Below are 19,836 nucleotides of genomic sequence, written 5' to 3'. Positions count from 1 at the left end.
TAAAAAAAAGGGGGGGGGGCTGCTGAACAGTGAAGAACATCACAGCAGTTTAAAATCCGACAGTTGTACAGGATAGTAACCAGTTAATTGAGGGGAAGGGCTGTGAAAGGCTCTGCAATCAACTAGATAAGAGCACTGGAGACCACTAATCCTGGAGGGTTTAAAACAGTTGCAGTTGGAAAGCAGCCATTTTGGATCAAAGATGGAAAAGGATTAGAATTAGAATAACAGAGTTGGAAGGGATCTTGAAGGTCTTCTCCCCCTGCTTAGGCAGGAAACCCTACACCACTTCAGACAAATGGATCTCCAGCATTATCTTAAAAACATCCAGTGTTGGAGCATTCACAACTTCTGGAGGCAAGTTGTTCCACTGATTAATTGTTCTGTCAGGAAATTTCTCCTCAGTTCTAAGTTGCTTCTCTCCTTGATTAGTTTCCACCCATTGCTTCTTGTTCTACCCTCAGGTGCCTTGGAGAATAGCTTGACTCCCTCTTCTTTGTGGCAACCCCTGAGATATTGGAACACTGCTATCATGTCTCCCCTAGTCCTTCTTTTCATTAAACTAGACACACCCATTTCCTGCAACCGTTCTTCATATGTTTAAACCGCCAGTCCCCTAAAAACAAGAGTACAGCTGCAATGGGCTAGATGTAGAAGGAGGCTTTCAGCTACTCCTTGCTCAGACAACAGTGAGTTGTCCATGCTGAGTTAAGTAGAAGTGCAGATCTGCCCTGCGTCCTACTGATAAGGAAGTATGCGAGAAAAAATAATAATCTAATACTTTGCATAAAATAAGAATTGAGCCATCAAATCAACAATTTCCTTTGAGGTGTGACGTGTTATCTTTTTCAGTCTCTGGGGTTTCTGGAAGTCAGCAGGACATGCTGTAGCTCCTCCTAACAACTACCGGAGTTTAGAAACAGAAACTCTTTTGTTTTCAGATGATGTTACTCTTTCTGCAAAGAAGAACCTCAAGTTATTCTTCTTCCAAAATATCAAATCAACTGTCTGTCTTTTCGGGTAAGTGGCTACATTTGTGTGGGTTTGGACCAGGCAGCAGAGAAAACTTTCCTAAATCCTTGCATGTAACAGGATACATTTTAAAGTATGATATGACAACCCAATATCTAAATGAAATTGGAAAGGGACCCTGTCAATGAAAGCTGTTGAAATATGTTGAGGGAAAGCCTCATTTTGTGTTATTGAATTATCTCCCCGTCCAACTCCACAAAAGGAGCAGGCAAATGCCTGATAATTCTGATTTTTAGGTAAGAGCTGCAGTTCTGGATTAATAGACAGTGTCCATGTGTTAGTGCAAAGCCATTGTGCATGTATTCCAACTTTTTCTCCCGAACAGATTTGTGTGTGGGGGGGAGGTTATGAATGCAGGGGGGAGAAGTTTTGGAAAATAGGAGAATTATAATTAAAAGTAAAGATATGTACCCTAAGAACACCCTTTAGGGGTCAATAGAATACATTTTGGGCAGTGGTGGGTTGCAAATATTTTTACTACCAGTTCGGGCACACTCCTGCCATCACTACTACGGGTTCGGCCAAACCGGGCTGAACTGGGAGCAACCCACCACTGATTTTCAGTCTTACGTTTGTAATTATTGCTTTTGTAAGTTCTGCACTATATTTAAAAGCTTAAAAATGTATTTGCAACGCAAAATGACATACAAATGCTTTGCATTTTTCTTTCATCAGTTCACTATTAAATCTCCCCAACATTTTAAAAAAGCACCTCACTGCATTTAAGCCTTTTGAGATGCAAATTTCTCTGATATTTAAATATTTGTTTGATATATCTCAGCTTTTAAAGTGCCAGGTCCCTTTTAAAACTCGTAATAAGATTTGTTTTAAAAAGTCAGTTCCTGTTCTGTGAGCTATACTGCAGCTTGCACTCGTCAATCATTTGTCTGCCTTTGGTATTTGTGTAAAAGTTATACACTTTTGCTTAAAGGAAACCAGTTCCCCTCCTTGCTCCCATTGACTCTAGTCATAACAGTGGCATCATAATTGTCTTCTTGGAATCTTCATCACTTTTGCTGCTCTGATCTTCTAATCTATTTTCTTTACGTAGTACCACAAAGACAGCTGAATGGCTAGTGCAGAAACGTTCTGTATCTGCATTGCAGCAAACAGTGATGACCCCTCAACAGATGTCACTTGTGGTGATGTCACAATGCAAATGTCCCCATTGCATGTTTGCATCCAGACATTTGATGCAAACAGACAACATGCAACATATGCTTGATGACAATCAACCAGTGGAACAGCTTGCCTTCAAAAGTTGTGGGCGCTGGAAGTTTTCCAGACAGAGATTGGACAACGGTTTGTCTGAAATGGTATAGGTTTTCCTACTTGAGCAGGGGGCTGAACTAGAACTCCCAGCCTCTATGCCTATTCCTGCTCTGCTCATCAAGCATTTTGTCATGTGTCCCTCCTCAGTGGACATACCAGTGGGGGGATTCAGCCAGTTCGCACCTCTTTGGGAGAACCGGTTGTTAACTTTCTAAGCAGTTTGGAGAACCAGTTGTTGGAAGAAATCTCCTTTTGTTTATTTCCACTTTACAGGGCTAATCCTGTAAGGAAGGCAGGAAGGAGACATTCTGGTGTTGTTTCTAGCCTAATCTTTGTTGCCCTGCTTACAGAAACTGCCTCTCCGGTTACCCCTTATTACATTGTAACAGCTAAGGCGAAGCACCCATCGACGTAACGTTGAGTTGGCCACACTCACCCAGTCACATGACCACTGAGCCACGCCTACCCAGATGGTCATTAGGGCAGAGAACCAGTTGTTAAATTATTTGAATCCCACCACTGGGACATACATATAGGTATTGTGCCATTAAAGGTGAAACAGAAGGGTCATGCAAGCAAGATAAAATTGCAGTACACAGAGGCTTCTGCCGGGGAATTACAAAATAGCCAAGGCAATTGCAGAGTTAAATTCTACTTGGAATTGTATGTATAATGAGTGAATAGCAAATAATTTATCATAATGCCCATATCTCAAACAGCAGAAATAGCATTGCTATTTTTTTTTTAAAAAAAAATCATTTTAAACTAAATACTAAATTAAACGAATGGCATTTCAACTAAAAATCATTATGGCCACAAATAATGCATCTCTGAGCTTGCTTATTTTCTGGCAGGCATTATATTGCCCAATTGTCCAGTAATGGTAATGAAAAGTCTGCAAGAAAAGAACCAAACTCAGAGAGCAGAAGGACTCGTGTTGATGAGCAAATATGGCTTTTTCAGGCTTGTGCCTCGGTGTGCATTTTTTCCAATGAGACAAACCGAAACAGGAAGATCATTTTATTACAATTTATCCGAATATTCAGACAAAAGGGATTCCTCTCATTCAAAGAGGGAACCCTGATCTTTAGCTTATATCCCCTTTTATAGATAACATAACAAAGAAGCCTGAAAGAGGAAAGTTGATTGGACAGGATAATAGCATACATGTTTATTAAAATGAGGTCTGAAGGAGAATAAATTGTAAGGAGAAAAGGTTGCTTAGGGTTCACAAGAGATAAGCCAGATCCCAATTTGTACCAACAAACTTTTCTTATCAGGAACTAGCCTCCAGCTTTTTTTACCTGTTTAGGAATGTTAAAAGCTAATAAATCTTGAACATCACTTTAAAAGAAAGAATATAAATCAGATTAAAATACAAACTATGCTGGTTAACAAATAACAAAACCCATGTTATTTGCCCCTCAATGTTAACCCTGAGCTACAAATATTTTCCTTTGTTAATAATATATCTTTTGGGGTCCATTTGACCCCAAAACTCTTCAATGTTGCTTTTTTCTGCACTTTAAAAAAAAAATCTTTATGGTTTCTTTTCCAACGGAGCTGTCATAGATTCACAAAAGATGTATTGTCCAGGTCTTTTACCGAGATAAAAACCAAAATAAAGAATACCAAATAAGGACTAGGGTTCAGATATATTGTTAAAACTATTCCTTCAGCAGCATTTTCCTCCAAAAGTCTCTTTCCTGTCCCAAAGTTACAATAGAATAGATAGAATAGAATAGAATAGAATAACAAAGGTGGAAGGGACCTTGGAGGTCTTCTAGTCCAACCCCCTGTCTAGGCAGGAAACCCTACACCACTTCAGACAAATGGATATCCAACATCTTCTTAAAAACTTCCAGTGTTGGAGCATTCACAACTTTTCGAGGCAAATTGTTCCACTTTTTAATTGTTCTGTCAGGAAATTTCTCCTCAGTTCTAAGTTGCTTCTCTCCTTGATTAGTTTCCACCCATTGCTTCTTGTTCTACCCTCAGTTGCTTTGGAGAATAGTTTGACTTCCTCTTCTTCGTGGCAGCCCCTCAAATATTGGAACACTGCTATCATATCTCCCCAAGTCCTTCTTTTCATTAAACTAGACAGACCCTGTTCCTGCAACCATCTTTCATATATTTTAGCTTCCAGTCCCCTAATCATCTTTGTTGCTCTTCTCTGCACTCTTTCTAGAGTCTCAACATCTTTTTTACATTAACTGCCAACAGTGTTGCTAATTCTTAAAAAGAGAATAGAATAGAATAGAATAGAATGGAATGGAATGGAATGAAAAGGAATGAAAAGGAATGGAATGGAAGGGAATAGAATATTGGTCAAGTGTGATTGGACACACAAGGATCTGGGCAAGAGTACAATAGGCAGATATAATAAAAGGCCAACAAGATGGGTTTGATCTGATGGCTATGGTCACCATATTGATTTGATTAACTCATCCCCCCTGATATTGCTGCTCTTGGATACTCTGAACAGAGCAGTGGTGGGTTTCAAAAAATTTTGGAACCTACTCTGTGGGTGTAGCCTCCCTTGTGGGAGTGGCTTGCCAGCCATGTGACTGGGTGGGAGTGGCTTGCCGACCATGTGACTGGGTGGGAGTGGCTTGCCGGCCATGTGACCGGGTGGGAGTGGCCAAGACGATGTCACTGAATTCTTTGCCCCAATGGATGATCTACAAAAAGAAGATATAAAAAAGGAAATTTATTATTTTGTGCACTTACTACTTAAATAAGATTAAAATAAGTACACAAAACAATAAAGGAGCTACTTACAGAAGGTAAGTAGCTTACTACTTACTACTTGTATTTCAAAGGGAATAAATACATATTTAATTTTACACATGTTAACAGCTGTTGGAATTGTGTTTGCACAACAGTGGAAAAAACAAAGATATGAAAATGAATAAATATTAGAATGTGCAGGAATGAATAAATTGACAATTAAAATCAATAAGGCTTCAAATACTTTTTCACGTGGGATTTGTTTTATCAATTGCTAACTAAAAGAAACAGCAATTAGAAATCTAAAAGTATGAAAGAAAACACCAATTATGTAAGGAAAGGTCACTAAAATGTATAAGGAAATATTATTAGTACTTGATCATTATTAATGTGTAGATAACTGCGGGACATTACACACCCACACACACAAACTATGACAGTGCCAGGAAAACACCAAAAAATAACAATTTCCCCCCAAAAGACTGCAGATGAAACCAGGTTTTTTCCCTAATCCTAAGAACAGGAAAGACAAAGCCACTGGAATAAAAACCATCAAGGCATTGTGGGAAATTATAAAGGACAGTGCCAGGAAGCTCAACAGAACCAGCAACCACCTCACAATTACCTAAACAACCAGGTATCACACAGAAACACACAAACTCTGGCAAAGCTGCCTTGCACCAACCTGGTCTGCCCATAGAAAAGCAGCCACCTTGAGACACATAAACCATGCACCAACCTGTACACTTAAAAGCAACATATTGCATCACAAATAAAACATTTGCAAAAAGAAATAATATTTCTTGTAATAAATATTCTATAAACAATAAATAAATAAAAATTCCCTAGAAATAATTCAAAACCACCAAGCTCAGGGAACACCAAGGACCCCACAGTTCTCTCCCTCCTTATCTTTTTCCTTTTTATACTTCGGCTTCTCCTCCTCCTCCTTTCCCCACAACCCCATTCCCTTCTAGCACTGATGATGTTACCTAGTTTGGTAATGAAACGTCTGTAAGAAAACCACCAAGCTCAGAAAGCAGCAAGGATCCCACTATCCCCCACCTCCTCTTTCTCCCTCTCTTTCTCCCTTTTGTCCTTTCTCCTCCCTCCCCCCAACCGCCCATTCAAAGTACGGTAGTCTAAGACACCTTCTTTTCCCCCTTTTTGAGTGGATAACATGTGATATTTCCCTAGTTGGCTATGGGAACATCTCTCACTCGCTCTCTGTCTCTCTGTCATGCACACACACATTTAAGAGCTCCCTCCCCACGCCTTCTCGCCTTCCCTCAGGTGGAACTTGCTCGCACTCACCCTCTCTCAAGGCCCTCGGCTCCTCCAGGGACGCCTTGCCGCCGCGGCTCGACAAGCTCCGGCTTCCTCCTGCTGCTGTTGCTGCTGCCGTCTGGCTCCAGCAGAACATGGCACGTGAGGGCTTGGGGACGCGGCGCGGCCAGCGCAAAATACCATCCCGTGCTCAGAAAAGGAAGCCCGGGCAAATCCTTTGCTAGCAGGCACGTTATAGGTTGCCTGCCACCACCAAAGGACCTTCCCGGAGCTATTTTCTGAGCACGGGGAGACAGAAGGCACAAAATACCATCCGTTTCCCCATGCTTAGAAAAGGACGCCCGGGTAAATCCTTTGCTAGCAGGCAGGTTATAGGACGCCTGCTGCCACCAAAGGACCTTCCCGGAGCTGCTTTTCTGAGCACGGGGAGATAGAAGGCACAAAATACCGTCCGTTTCCCCATGCTTAGAAAAGGAAGGCCAGGGAAGTCCTTTGCTAGCAGGCAGTTTCTAGCATGTCTGCTGCCACCAAAGGACCTTTCCGGAGCTGCTTTTCTGAGCACGGGGAGATGGATGGTAGTTTGCATGGTGCGGCCGGCACCTAGGAGGTCCTAGGAGACCTGCCGCGCCATGTAAGCTCCCGCCCCCACCCCCGCGCTTTCTGGCGGCCATGCAGCACTGCGCTATAAGCAAGCCCGGGATCCTTGCAAGGCCGCAAAAGGTCACTGGACTCACTTATAGTTCAGGGTCGTGGCAGGCCACTCCAGATGGCCTGCCACTGCCCCCCCCCCCACACCCCGTGCTTAGTTGCAGCTTACTTACCTCCTCGGAGTCAGCAGGCAGCAATAGAGAGCCAAGCAGGAAAAAAGGTAAGTGGGTTTAGATAGGGTTCTTAGAGGCGGGTGGGGCAATTGGTGAGCCAGCCAATCATTGAGCGGTGGGTGGGGCTAGGATAGTGCGGACGGGCAGGGGGAGTGAGCAATGGAGCGGCTTCCAGATGGGAGGGGCGAGCCAGCGACAGGGCCGGGGACAGGGCAGGCGTTCCAGAACTTACTTCTGGGTCCGGTGACGAACCGGTTCGTGAGAACCGGTGCGGACCGGCAGGAACCCACCACTGGAACAGAGTTATGTAAAAGTAGCGTAAGTAGCATCATCTTCTTTATAGTTTGAAGCTGAAAGATCCATGTGGAATTCCATCTTGTGGTGAAAGGCTGAACTTCATTTTGCAGCATCTTAAAATTACTTTGTTCATTTGTTGTTCATTTTAATCCACTGAGCACTAATCAATTACCATTTAACGATGTTAGAAGAGAATCTTAGCTAATGTTAGTCATGTTCCTCTTCCAATTCATAAATGATTCTATGGGACAGAAGCTTATTAACATAGGTAGAAAAACACTGGTGTTAATTAGGCTTTTCAATTCCCCTGGAAACAAATTATGTGCCACCATGTTGCTAATGAAGTATACGGTATGCCTGTGTGAAGACTTCACATATTTATTTTTCTTCTACCACCAAGGGTAAAATACCAAACAGGAAAAAAAAACCTAGATTAACAGACATCCAATGCTAATAATGAAAATAAGAAAAGAAAAACGAAAAAAAAGGTAAATTATTGGGTACAAAAAAGAAAAAAAACCCACAAACATCAAATAGATCTAATATTCAGTCAGGTTGTATTTTTTATGTTTAATGTTAGAAATATTCCTATGTGAGTCCTGTGTGTGTGTGTGTGTGTGTGTGTGTATACACACACACACACACACACACATACAGTATATATAGATATAGATATAGATTTTCATATATTGATAATGTGTACCTATACTTCCAGGTCTTGGAAACTGACTGTAAGAACTGCTCAAAAATTGGCAGATTTTTTTCCCCACAAAAGGTTGGGGGAAGAGGAGAACAGCTGCAGAATCATTTGGAACATGGTGCTGAATAAATCGCACTCATGTATCATGGATTATTCATCTTTTGATCATATAAACAATCCATGTTACTATGATAAGTTCATTTCAAAAGAACACGAAGTTAAGATTCCACTAATTTCAGAAAAAGACTCAGATTCATTTGGGATTCCAAGCCAATTAGAAGATTGCGATGATTCTTCAGGATCAACAGGATCTGATGATTCCTACTATCCCTGCAACGAAAGGATCCCATCTAAAAAAGACAAAAAAGATTTTTTTAAGCTTCTGAAACATTTACTTGAAGATCAGAGCATCTTAAAAGAAGGCAACAAGGAAGAATGTCCGTGTGACAATTCCAAACTGAAGCTTGAATATATGGGAAGAGATTGTAAAGCACTCATTCTGGATAAAGATGGAGAGAAAGCATGGGAGGAAATAATAGAAACAAAATATATTTACCTCAATTGGCGTGGTGATGAGGTAGAACCTCTTAGCTTAGAGAATCTCCAAACTGTGCAGAATGAATTGAAATTCCTTGGAATTCAAAACAAGAAAGTGTGTGATTGCTTCTCCCTGGCTAGAACTCAGTTTATGAAAGAGCAAAACATGGTGCAGGAGAATATGAAACTGAAAATAATTTGCTGTGAAGTTATACTGACCTTTGGTAGAGGAAAGAACGTGGCCACAGTTCTTTATGATGACATTGAGGAAATACCGAAATATGATATTGAAATAGTACATTGGTATACCAGATTATACAGGAAAGTGAAGGTATTTTTTGCTTGGTTGGCCACAATTCGTAGAACAGTTTATACATTTTTTCCCCATATTGGATGTGTCTTACAATGGCTTTGCAACCTTCTACTACTGTGCAAGAAATATAAACAGCTGTAACCAGTATACTGCTGGAGTCAAAAAGAGGGCTGTGAAAATATTTACAGACCCCTCACATCCTGGACATAAATCGTTTCAACTCCTACCCTCAAAACAACGCAATAGGGCACTGAACACCAGAACAACTAGACACAAGGACAGTTTTTCCCCCATGCCATCACTCTGCTAAACAAATGATTCACTCAACACTGTCAAACTATTTACTAAGTCTGCATTACTATTACTTTTAATTTTCTCATCGTTCCTATCACCCATCATCTCCCGCTTATGCAGAGGTGGATTCCTAGCGGTTCGGCCCGGTTCGGTTGAACTGTTTCCAGTTCAAATTAACAAGAGGATGGTTCTTTGGGGTTATCCATTTTCTGAAAATCCTTTAACTTTCCCCAATATTATCTGTACCTGCTATCAGAAAAAGGATATTCCTGTTTACTCTTAAATACTTGGTGTTTTTTTTTTTAAAAAAAGCAAATTGAAGAATTAAGTAGGAGGAATTGAGCTCTGCAGGCACCACAGCTGCTGTTTCTTCAAAACAGACTAGCTATGTTGATAGCTTGTCTTTCAGTGTTGATAAATGAGTTGAGGACTACAGAAGTATAGAAAAACAGAGTTGGAATGGACTTTGGAGATCATCTAGTCCAGGGGTGTCAAACTCACATTGTAATGGCATCCTCAGGTGACGTATTGGGACTTTCCCCCCCTTTCACTAAACTGGGCCTGGCCTTGGCCAGCACATGACACATCCGGCCCATGGGCTGGGAGTTTGATAGCCCTGATCTAGTCCAACCCCCTGCTCAAGCAGGATATCTTATACAATTTGAGAGAAATGGCTGTCCAGTCTCTTCTCCAAAACCTCCAGGGATGGAGCTCATTTCCTTAGTTCTAGGTTGCTTTTCTCCTTAGCTAATTTCCACCCATTGTTTCTAAAAAAATAAGTGGCAATCTCTGAACTAGGAGAAAGGCCACAATTTGTGGCATCTCACAGAACTACTTGAAATTAATCAATTAATCAGTGGAACAGAAGTTGCCTCCAGAAGTTGTGAATGCACCAACACTGGAAGTCTTTAAGAAGATGTTGGATAGCCATTTGTCTGAAACGGTATAGGTTTTCCTGCCTAGGCAGGGGGTTGGACTAGAAGACCTCCAAGGTCCCTTCCAACTCTGCTATTGTATTGTATTGTAAATCTTGTATCAGGTTTGTAAACCTTTCTGTAATGCCCATGCAAATGATGCTAAATAGTATATCCATTGCAAAGCTAGTAAGAAATGATTTTGTTAGCTCCTGTTGTCCAGTTGTGGGCAAGAAATCTTTTGATAGCTATTGCCCATATTTAACATGAGGGGAAGGGAAGTGTGGCACAAGGGTATGCCATCTTATGTATATGGGCATAGCTGGGAATTGACTTTTCTTTATTGTTTTCAAACTTGTTAGAACTATTTCAGGGATAACATTGCATTGCAATGTAACATTGCAAATATTTTTGTTTATTTCCTGCCTCAAAATAGTGGGAAGGTATGATATGGATTGTCAACAAGAAAAGTAGGACTAGATTCCATTAAAGGTGTTTTGGGAGCATCCAGATGTTAACCCCATATCTGTCCTGTTCTGGACAACTTTCTATTTCCAGTTTTTGCATTTCTTTGATTTTAAATGTATATTATCACATACATAAACATTTAAGAGTGGGATGCTGTGGCTCAATGGCTAGGACACTGAACTTGTTGAGAAAAAGGTCAGTAGTTCAGCGGTTCGAATCCCTAGCGCCACGTAACGGAGTGAGCTCTCATTACTTGTCCCAGCTTCTGCCAGCCTAGCAGTTCGAAAGCATGTAAAAATGCACATAGAAAAATAGTATTCACCTTTGGTGGGAAGGTAACAGCGTTCCATGCACCTTCTGCATTTAGTCATGCCGGCCACATGACCACAGAAACGTCTTCGGACAGTGCTGGCTCTTCGGCTTTGAAACGGAGATGAGCACTGCCCCCTAGAATCGGGAACGAGTAGCAAATATGTTCAAGAGGAAACTTTACCTTTACCTTTAAACATTTAAGAAATGCTCTATTACATTGTGAAATGATAGTTTGCATACCAGATTCTTCTTATAACAAGAAAGAGGCTTCATGGTTTTATCAATTTAAGATTCTTGTACCCCAATATAATGTCATTTGCAAAATGCTGCCTTTGCATTTTTAATTTTTTTTACCATAATCACTACTGTCAATAACATTATGATTTTTGATCATTTTTATTGAAAAAAGCATGTCACATATTTCTTAGATTGTGAGTTATGTATATTACACGTTTTAATTGTTTTTGTCTAAATTTTAGTGGATTTTATGTATTCTAAGTGTTTAATTGAAATGTTAATTAAAATAATGGCAACTTCCACCATTGATCTTGCTTGTTCCCTCTTAGAGATTGTAGTATCATTTTATAATTGCCATTGATATTATTTTGAGAAGGAATCAACATCAAGAACATGTAATATGTATTTCCAAAACCGATTATTTTGATGGCTTCATTGAGATGATAGAAAACAGGAGGAGGGGCAGGGAAAAAGGGAAAAAAATGGTGTAAAGAGGGAAAAAGAAAGAAAAAGGCACCAACTTCTAACTCTCTTTAGTACAGTAGAAGATAACAACATTACACCTTCAACTTTTTACTTTTACAAAACTGTATATACTAGTCATTTCTATAACAATAAACCTATTTAATTAGCAAAAACAAAATCAAAGTTTCATATTTTTTTCATTGCAAGCACAAAATCGAGAAGCATAATATTCTCTGAAGAAATATATTTGGTATTTATTGACAATATGGTGTAAGTATCAGTGGGTAAAGAAAAACAATCCTTTTGATTTTATTGAAACAGCTGTCAGACCCGGAAGCCATCTTTTGCATTGGGCCTTCAGGCCTGCCACAATTTCTATTGTGGGAAAAGGGGAGGGGAGTTATATGGAGTATGGGTGATATATAGTAAAAATAACATTCCTTTCTCAGAGAGTTAAGGCCATCTTGTCCTGCAGCTGTGATGAGGTGATTGGGAGGCATCTCCAGTTTTGGACGGTGCCTAATTGGGCCATGTGATGGACATGTGGGTGCTGGGCAGGGACTTGAACTTTCACTTGCATGGGGAAAACCTGGAGCCTTTCAAATTCGGCTTTTCCCAGATGTGCCAATATGACATCTCTAATAAAATGGAACTGTGAGGAAACGCAAGCCTTTCGGGTCTTCTTTCATTGGGGGTGTTACTTGGAACCCTGACAACAGCTGTCTGTAATAAAGATATAACTTATTTTTTATTTTAGAATTGAGTACTGTTCCACCAGCTCAATTTTAGCATAAGACAGACTCCTTAAACTTAATGCATAAAAACAAGGGTTTCTAAGAAACCAAGGGCTCTGTTGCTTCATGAAGCAGCTTCAAAAGGGAAGACCACTTCAATGGATTTTCAATTCTATTTAGTCTTTAAGTCAGTTCAACTGTATTCACAAAAGAGTTTACAGATCCAGGGTTTACAGAAGGGTGAATCAAACTCTTGGCACAACAGGCACAAGCAACAAGAGAGGAGCTCCCCACACTGGTTGCCTTCTGGGAATAATCGGATAATGTTTTATGGATCTTGGGGAAGGTCAGGCTTATGTCTGTTGTAGCTGTGCAAGGACTCCAAGCTAGGTCCCTGTTTGACCTATCCTCCCAATCTGGGTAGCAGTTTCCCAATACAAAGTAAAGTCTCCAAGAGAGCATGGTTCTTCTTTGTTTTTAATATGTTGTTGTAGTCTAATCCAGAGGTGATATTCAGCCGGTTCGGACCGGTTCACTCAAAAGGGTAGTGCACATCGTGGGTGGGCCAGCCCACCCGCCCCAGCTCTATGCCGTCCTATTTAGGCACGTTTTCAAGCCAAAGCACATGCGTGGAAGGCTGAGCACGCGCACACTCACATTTGTGAACCAGTAGGGAAAGTAAGTTAATACCATCCTGTTGTGGCCCAGCAGGAGCCATTGGAGCTGCCACCAGACTCCGAGAGTGAGGGTCCCTATGAGTCGGCTCTGGAGGACCCTGGGCAGGGTTCTGACTCTGAGCAGGGATCGGAGAGTCTGGTCGGCCAACAGGAGGTGCCTGAGGCATGGAGCAGCGGTGTGAGCCAAAGGAGGGGGGCTCCTGATGCCATGCCTTGGAGCAGTGGGGAGGAGTCATGGGACAGTGACTCAGACATAAGCAGGGAGTTCTTAGATGCCCGTTATCGCCGCGCCCACAGGCGCAAGGAGCAAGGGCACAGTTACCAGCGGTAATTGCTCTCAGCTGCTGATAAGTAGACTCCCCTTCAGTCTATAAAAGGATTGATTGAGCATACGTCTTTGCAGAAGTCAACAAAGGAACTATTCGGAAAGTTCTGTCTTGGAAGCTTAGCATGCTGGACAGCTGCTATCGTGTCTCTGTGTCGGAGGTTTCTGAGAGTCTTGTCGTGGTGGATTGCTGCCAAGGATCTGTCTGTCGGTGCAATAAATCCTGTTGAAGTAGTTTTGGTCTGGAGTGTATTCTGTGTTTTTCGAGGGAAGAAGGGGGGTCAGAACACATCCCTGGTCTAATCCTTTAAAACCAAATGTGGTTCACTCACAATATAAACCACAATTAGACAATAAGGACTACAATGTACAACAAAATGTCATGTTGCAACCCCCTGCCTTTCTTACTTTCTGAGTCTAACCTGAGACGCACGGTTTGAATTACGAACTTGTTTTGTCATTTTTCTTTCCTTCTGCAGACACTGATGAGTGAACCACAGCTTCCCACAATCCTAAACCACTGGGCTAGACCATCTGCAATAGCTTTCATCCGTTCAATTTCTCTCCCCCAGATTTTGGCTTCCAGGAATTTAACCTCCAAAAGGACATTGAAATCTTACCTCCATCTTTGGCGGTTTGTGGTTTAAAAAAAAAAAAGGTATGTCTTGTTCCAAAAAAATCCAACCCGCCTCAAAGAATTCATTAACCAAGGAGCAGAAACGTTGCTTTTGCAGGTTGCTGAAAAAAATGCTCCAAACATCGTACTCTTTAAAGAAGGGTGAGGAGGCTCAAGATCAGTGTGATGGGAAAATCTTGTCGCTGACTTATTGGATAGAGACCTGTGAAGTGACTGTTTTGAATGCTATTGGACAAACCCAATTCTCAAAACGTTTGCCAGTACGGGAGATCTACTTACAGTATGGAGGAGGCCTAATAGAGGAGACTCTCTCTGCAGAAAATCTCCAGCATGTGGAGAATGATCTAAAGCTGCTTGGAATTCAGAGCAAAGAAATCCGTGCTTGTTTTTCTCTTGCCAAGACCAAATTCATGGAGGAGCTCCAGTGTCTCCAGAAGAGCACGATCCTGAAGATCATTTGTGATGACATTATTCTGAGTTTCCTCTCTGGCGAAGGACATAACATGGCCACCGTTTTATATGACATTAATCTAGACAAACCCGTGTATAATATCAATGTGGTGAACTGGTGGGTAAGAATAGGGAGGTGGTTTTGGATAGTTATGTGTGAATTAGGGGCTACAAGCAGGGCCCTTTCTGACCTTCTCTGTGCCACTGAATCCCTGATGAAGTCACTGACTTTGCTGGTGAAATCTTTACACCCCACGGTGAATTCTTTAAATTCTTTCATTCATTCCAAAATCTCTCAACGTGACTGACAGGATTAAGGTAAACAGTTTCTGTCTGCTTTTGGTTCAGCAGCAGATTGTAAAAGCTTCTAGATAAAACTTTGAAGAGTTTGGACAATTATTTTTTTTTTAAGCGGCCAGAACTCAAACTCAAATACCTTCTCATTGCTAAGCCTTGATTTGAAACATTCCAATATCTCAAGGGTGTACTTTCAGAGATTAAATGCATTTTAGGGACGCAGTGCTACTTTTCTTGATTTGGGGAAAGTGTGGGCGTAATATGCTTCCTTTATATGGCTATCTATTTCATAGTTATAAATATTGTTAAAGATGCAAGGAGAGGGAAAAATATGTAAGGTGTGTTCTTAATCTGCTGTCCACAAACTTTGTATTTTTAGGCATTCTTCAATTTTCATGAAAGCCATGGGAAACACCTAGAAATTTTAAATACTCTATATCAGGGGTGTCCAAACTTGGGAACTTTAAGACTTGTGGACTTCAACTCCCAGAAGCTGGCTGGGGAATTCTGGGAGTTGAAGTCCACAAGTCTTAAAGTTCCCAAGTTTGGACACCCCTGCTGTATATCAATTGTGGTGCAGACGGGTGACTGGCAGCCACAGCAGAGGGATGAAAGACCCACATGCAGCTCCAGAGCTGCAGGTTGCTGAGCCCTGAACTAGAATATCTGCAATAAATCTTGGTTCTTTGTGCATGGAAAGCCTATCGTAGATTAAATGGCCTATCTTAGATCAAATGGTCAACTTGGGTCCATGCAAAGGGGGTATTGAGGCAGGGGCTGCAGATTCCCCACCTTTATTTGCACACTTACCTACAATTATGTCCATGAAAAAAACCGAGACTTACTCAAAAATAGAATGTCAACTAGGGATCTCAGGAAGCAGACGTAAAGGAAGGTCATGGTTGAGGAAAGGGCTTGAACCTGCCAGGAAGAGAACAAGAATGTGGACTTGTCTGCGAAATACAAAAAAGAAATCCAGTATTTAATACTACATATAACAACGGCGGCAAGGATTGCCTATGCCCAGAAATGGAAAAACAAACTAACTCCAAATGAAGATGAAATAATAAGAAAGATTATGGACTGTGCTGAAATGGACAAACTAACTAAAGAAATTCGGGGAAAAGAAGAATCAGAATTCTACCAGATATGGGATAAATGGTATAGGTGGATGGAGGAAAGAAACAAGAATCAATGAAGGAATGTAACAAAACTCAAAAATAATAGCTATGGGTAAAATAAGAAAGTTAAGAATGATGAAACCCAAATAAAACACAATTGAATGGGGAAAAATAATAATAAAAAAAAACCTTAGTTAATTTTTGGTGATTAATAAGTAGAACGTGGTAGATGCTTATAGAATGTTTTTGTTTTCAAAATGTTTATTCATTAACAGATAACCTATCATGACAATAATAATGAAATAATAACTCTAACTGGTAAAAACAATTTGGATATAAACTATAATATGGGACCTGGGGAAAAGATTTACTAATTTTATTAATATGGTTTTTTTTTTGTTTAGATTTTGTTATAAAGATGTAATCTTTCCTGTGTACTTATACATTCTAGTAATAAATTTTTGTCTAGATTTATTATAATATAAATGATTCTAGACAAAAGCATGTTTAAACAAATATAGTTAAATGAGAATGGTGGTATATTGATGGTATAAAGATTTCTGATTTAAAATGTACAATTCAATATGAATGAAATATAAAGAATGATTGTAGTAACGCACGAAATTTATTTGTAACCAATCGACATGCTTTCTGGAAGATGTAATGAAGAATGTTTTTGTGTGTGTGTTTTTTGTTTAATTAAAACAATAAAATAAATAAATAAATAAATCAAAAGAATGTGGACTTGTGCCCAGGTATTTCTGACTTAATAGCATACAGCCATGCACTAACAACCCATTCTCAAGGAGAAACCAGCCAGATTCAAGATTGCCCAGAAGTATTCTTGCTGCTTGTTGGAAGAAAATGTCCCTCTGGCTTCAGTTCCAAGTGGGAAAAAAAGACACTGGAAACATGGTGGTTGATTGGAAAGATGGTTTAATGGTGGACAGGACCACATGCTTTGAGGTCCTGGGCAAAATAAGAGCACATGGGTCAGAGAGGGAGAGAAATTTATACGTTGGGCTTTGAACTTGCTTCTTGTGCCTGTATCCTGATTGGTTGTTGGTTGGCTTGGTTGAATCTTGCTGAGTGATGATGTAATGAAGGGGCTTTGGGCAATTCATATTATGGTTTAATGGCTTTGTCCTGATTTGGATCTTTAGTGAGGGCTAATCCTATCATGTCCTGAGGGCCATGTCAGAGCTGTGGCTCTGAGTTTACATCTTTAGAAACATGTTTCTCCTTTAGGGAAAATATAACATTCTGCCTTTTTAATATTTCCTAGAATATTTCATCATTTTAGGAGAGGGGTCGGTGCTAACTACCTACATGCTCTCATATGAGTAACTTAATAGAGGATTTTAAAAGCTAGAAGGAGCATCAGGAGCAAGGGCGGTTTGCTCCCGGCATTACTGCTGGTTCAGTGTGCGCACAAATTTTGTTCATGCGCCTGCTTCACTCCTGCTCATGCCAGACGCACACTCCATGCGTGTGCACATTTGCACAAAAATAGGTCTGTGCATAGGAGTCTGGTTTAAATGGTTATTGCCAGAAGGAATGTTGATCTTTTGGGAGGGAAATAGGATTAGAATTAATACAGTACAGGAGGCGGAAGCCTTCATCGAAAAAAATTCTCTCCTCCTAGAGGACGAAATAGTGAAGGTGGGGGGAGGGCCAGCATGGTGCAGGATAAGAAGGGGGGGGGGCTGAAGGCTCCTCTGGGGGCAGGGAGGAAGAAGCAATATCGAAAAGGCTCAGATCGCAAAAATAAAAATATTTGAAATAAATAGCAATCAGTGATATTTTAGAAAGTGACAAAGGAAAATGAATGAACACATGGTTAACATTACAGAATAAGATCTTGTTTTCTGCTTATCTTTTGTATTTTGTTCTTAAGATTGTTAAAAATGTGAGTGCTGGATGGGTTACTAACACCAGTGTGGGAGCTGCCAAATTTTTTTGTACACCCATTTACCTTTTCCCATATATGTGTAAAAACCAATAAAACTTTTTGGAAAAAAATATATAGGTCCGTGCATGCACAAAACATTAAAAAAAAGAAACAAAAATAAATTTGTGCAATTACAATTGTTCTGCCATGCGCAGAACCCAAAATCAAAATAGCGGCCCCATAAAATAACTGTTTCGGGGGCGTGGCAGGCCTGGGTCGCTGCTTGCTCCAGTGACCCAGGCTGCCAAACCACTACCGATTCAGCTAAACCGGTCCAAACTGGTAGGAACCCACCACTGATCAGGAGGCTGATGTTTTCACCCAGATGTACTTAGGCAAAACTTTTATTACGGGATTCAAGCACCCTACTGGGAAGAAAGTTAATGGACCATTTCACTTAAAGGCCTGCAGACACTGCACTTCACTGTGGGGAGGAATATATTCAATCTCTTGGAATGGGATATTTTAGAATCTCCTTTCTCTTAAACATTTAAAGAGACCCCAATATTATATCTGCAGTTTTATTATTGTGAGCATGTCAGAATTATTCTACAATGGGTGGCCATGCAAATCTTTAAAATAAATAAAAAAAATTTTTTTTTAAAAAAACCTATCTTTAGCTGCGGAATTTTCTCAAAAAATGAGAATTGACCATATCACATTGCTCTCATGAGAAACCTGATTCTGGTAGAATTCTGATTCTTCTTTTCACTGAATTTATTTAGTTAGTTTGCCCATTTCAGCACAGTCCATAATCTTTCTTATTATTTCATCTTCACTTGGAGTTAGTTTGTTTTTCCATTTCTGGGCGTAGGCAATCCTTGCCGCCATTGTTATATGTAGTATTAAATACTGGATTTCTTTTTTGTATTTCGCAGACAAGTCCACATTCTTGTTCTCTTCCTGGCAGGTTCAAGCCCTTTCCTTAACCATGACCTTCCTTTACGTCTGCTTCCTGAGATCCCTAGTTGACATTTTATTTTAGAGTAAGTCTCGGTTTATTTCATGGACATAATTGTAGGTAAGTGTGCAAATAAAGGTGGGGAATCTGCAGCCCCTGCCTCAATACCCCCTTTGCATGGACCCAAGTTGACCATTTGATCTAAGATAGGCCATTTAATCTACGATAGGCTTTCCATGCACAAAGAACCAAGATTTATTGCAGATATTCTAGCTCAGGGCTCAGCAACCTGCAGCTCTGGAGCTGCATGGGGTTCTTTCATCCCTCTGCTGTGGCTGCCAGTCACCCGTCTGCACCACAATTGATATACAGCAGGGGTGTCCAAACTTGGGAACTTTAAGACTTGTGGACTTCATGAGAAACAAGACAAGAAGCCAAACTCTGAACAGAACAGGGCAAAACAAAGTAACTCCAAGACAGTAGAGAAGTGAGACAAGCCAATATTACTCTGTTCTTTTTTATTCATCCTGCATACTGAATGGCTATGAAGAGAAATTAGATTAGAAGAAGAGGAACACGGATCTACATTGGTGGAACAAACATGAATAACATCCTTTAAGCTAGCACACTTTATTTTCCAATTAAACAATCAAATCGACCCAGATGATCTGCAGGAAAAAAAGTGGGGACAGCAAATAACTGTAGTCATAATTGCCCACATAGAGGGGAAAAATATCAACCCATAACAATATGACAAGAAAATCAAACAAAACACATCAACATTTCATCAACATCAGCAACGGTTTGTCATCTCTTCTAAACATTATATAAAACTAAGGTGTGCTATAATGCTCTCTCTTAATTGGTATCAGAAAATATATGGTTACAGGTAAAGGTTCTGCGCATATGTGCTAGTTGTTCCTGACTCTAGGGGGCGGTGTTCATCTCCATTCCAAAGCCAAAGAGCCAGCGCTGTTCAAAGATGTCTCCATGGCCATATGGGCGTCATGACTAAACACCAGAGGTGCATGAACGCAGTTACCTTCGCACCAAAGGTGGTCCCT

At 40.5% G+C, this 19,836-nt stretch overlaps 1 long non-coding RNA gene across 1 annotated transcript; it reads left to right on the top strand.

Annotated features, from left to right (window-relative positions):
• Positions 1 to 643: 643 nt before the first annotated feature.
• On the top strand, positions 644 to 12,686 carry LOC309383127. The gene is made up of 3 exons (XR_014173773.1): positions 644 to 752; positions 853 to 1,020; positions 8,155 to 12,686. It is a non-coding gene; the product is annotated as an uncharacterized lncRNA (long non-coding RNA).
• Positions 12,687 to 19,836: the final 7,150 nt, after the last annotated feature.

Source organism: Natrix helvetica (genome assembly GCF_964273705.1).
Source record: "Natrix helvetica genome assembly, chromosome: 1".
Classification (NCBI taxonomy): domain Eukaryota; kingdom Metazoa; phylum Chordata; class Lepidosauria; order Squamata; family Natricidae; genus Natrix; species Natrix helvetica.
The sequence above is the reverse complement of the archived record's forward strand: the minus strand, read 5'-3'. Positions and strand labels throughout refer to the sequence as shown.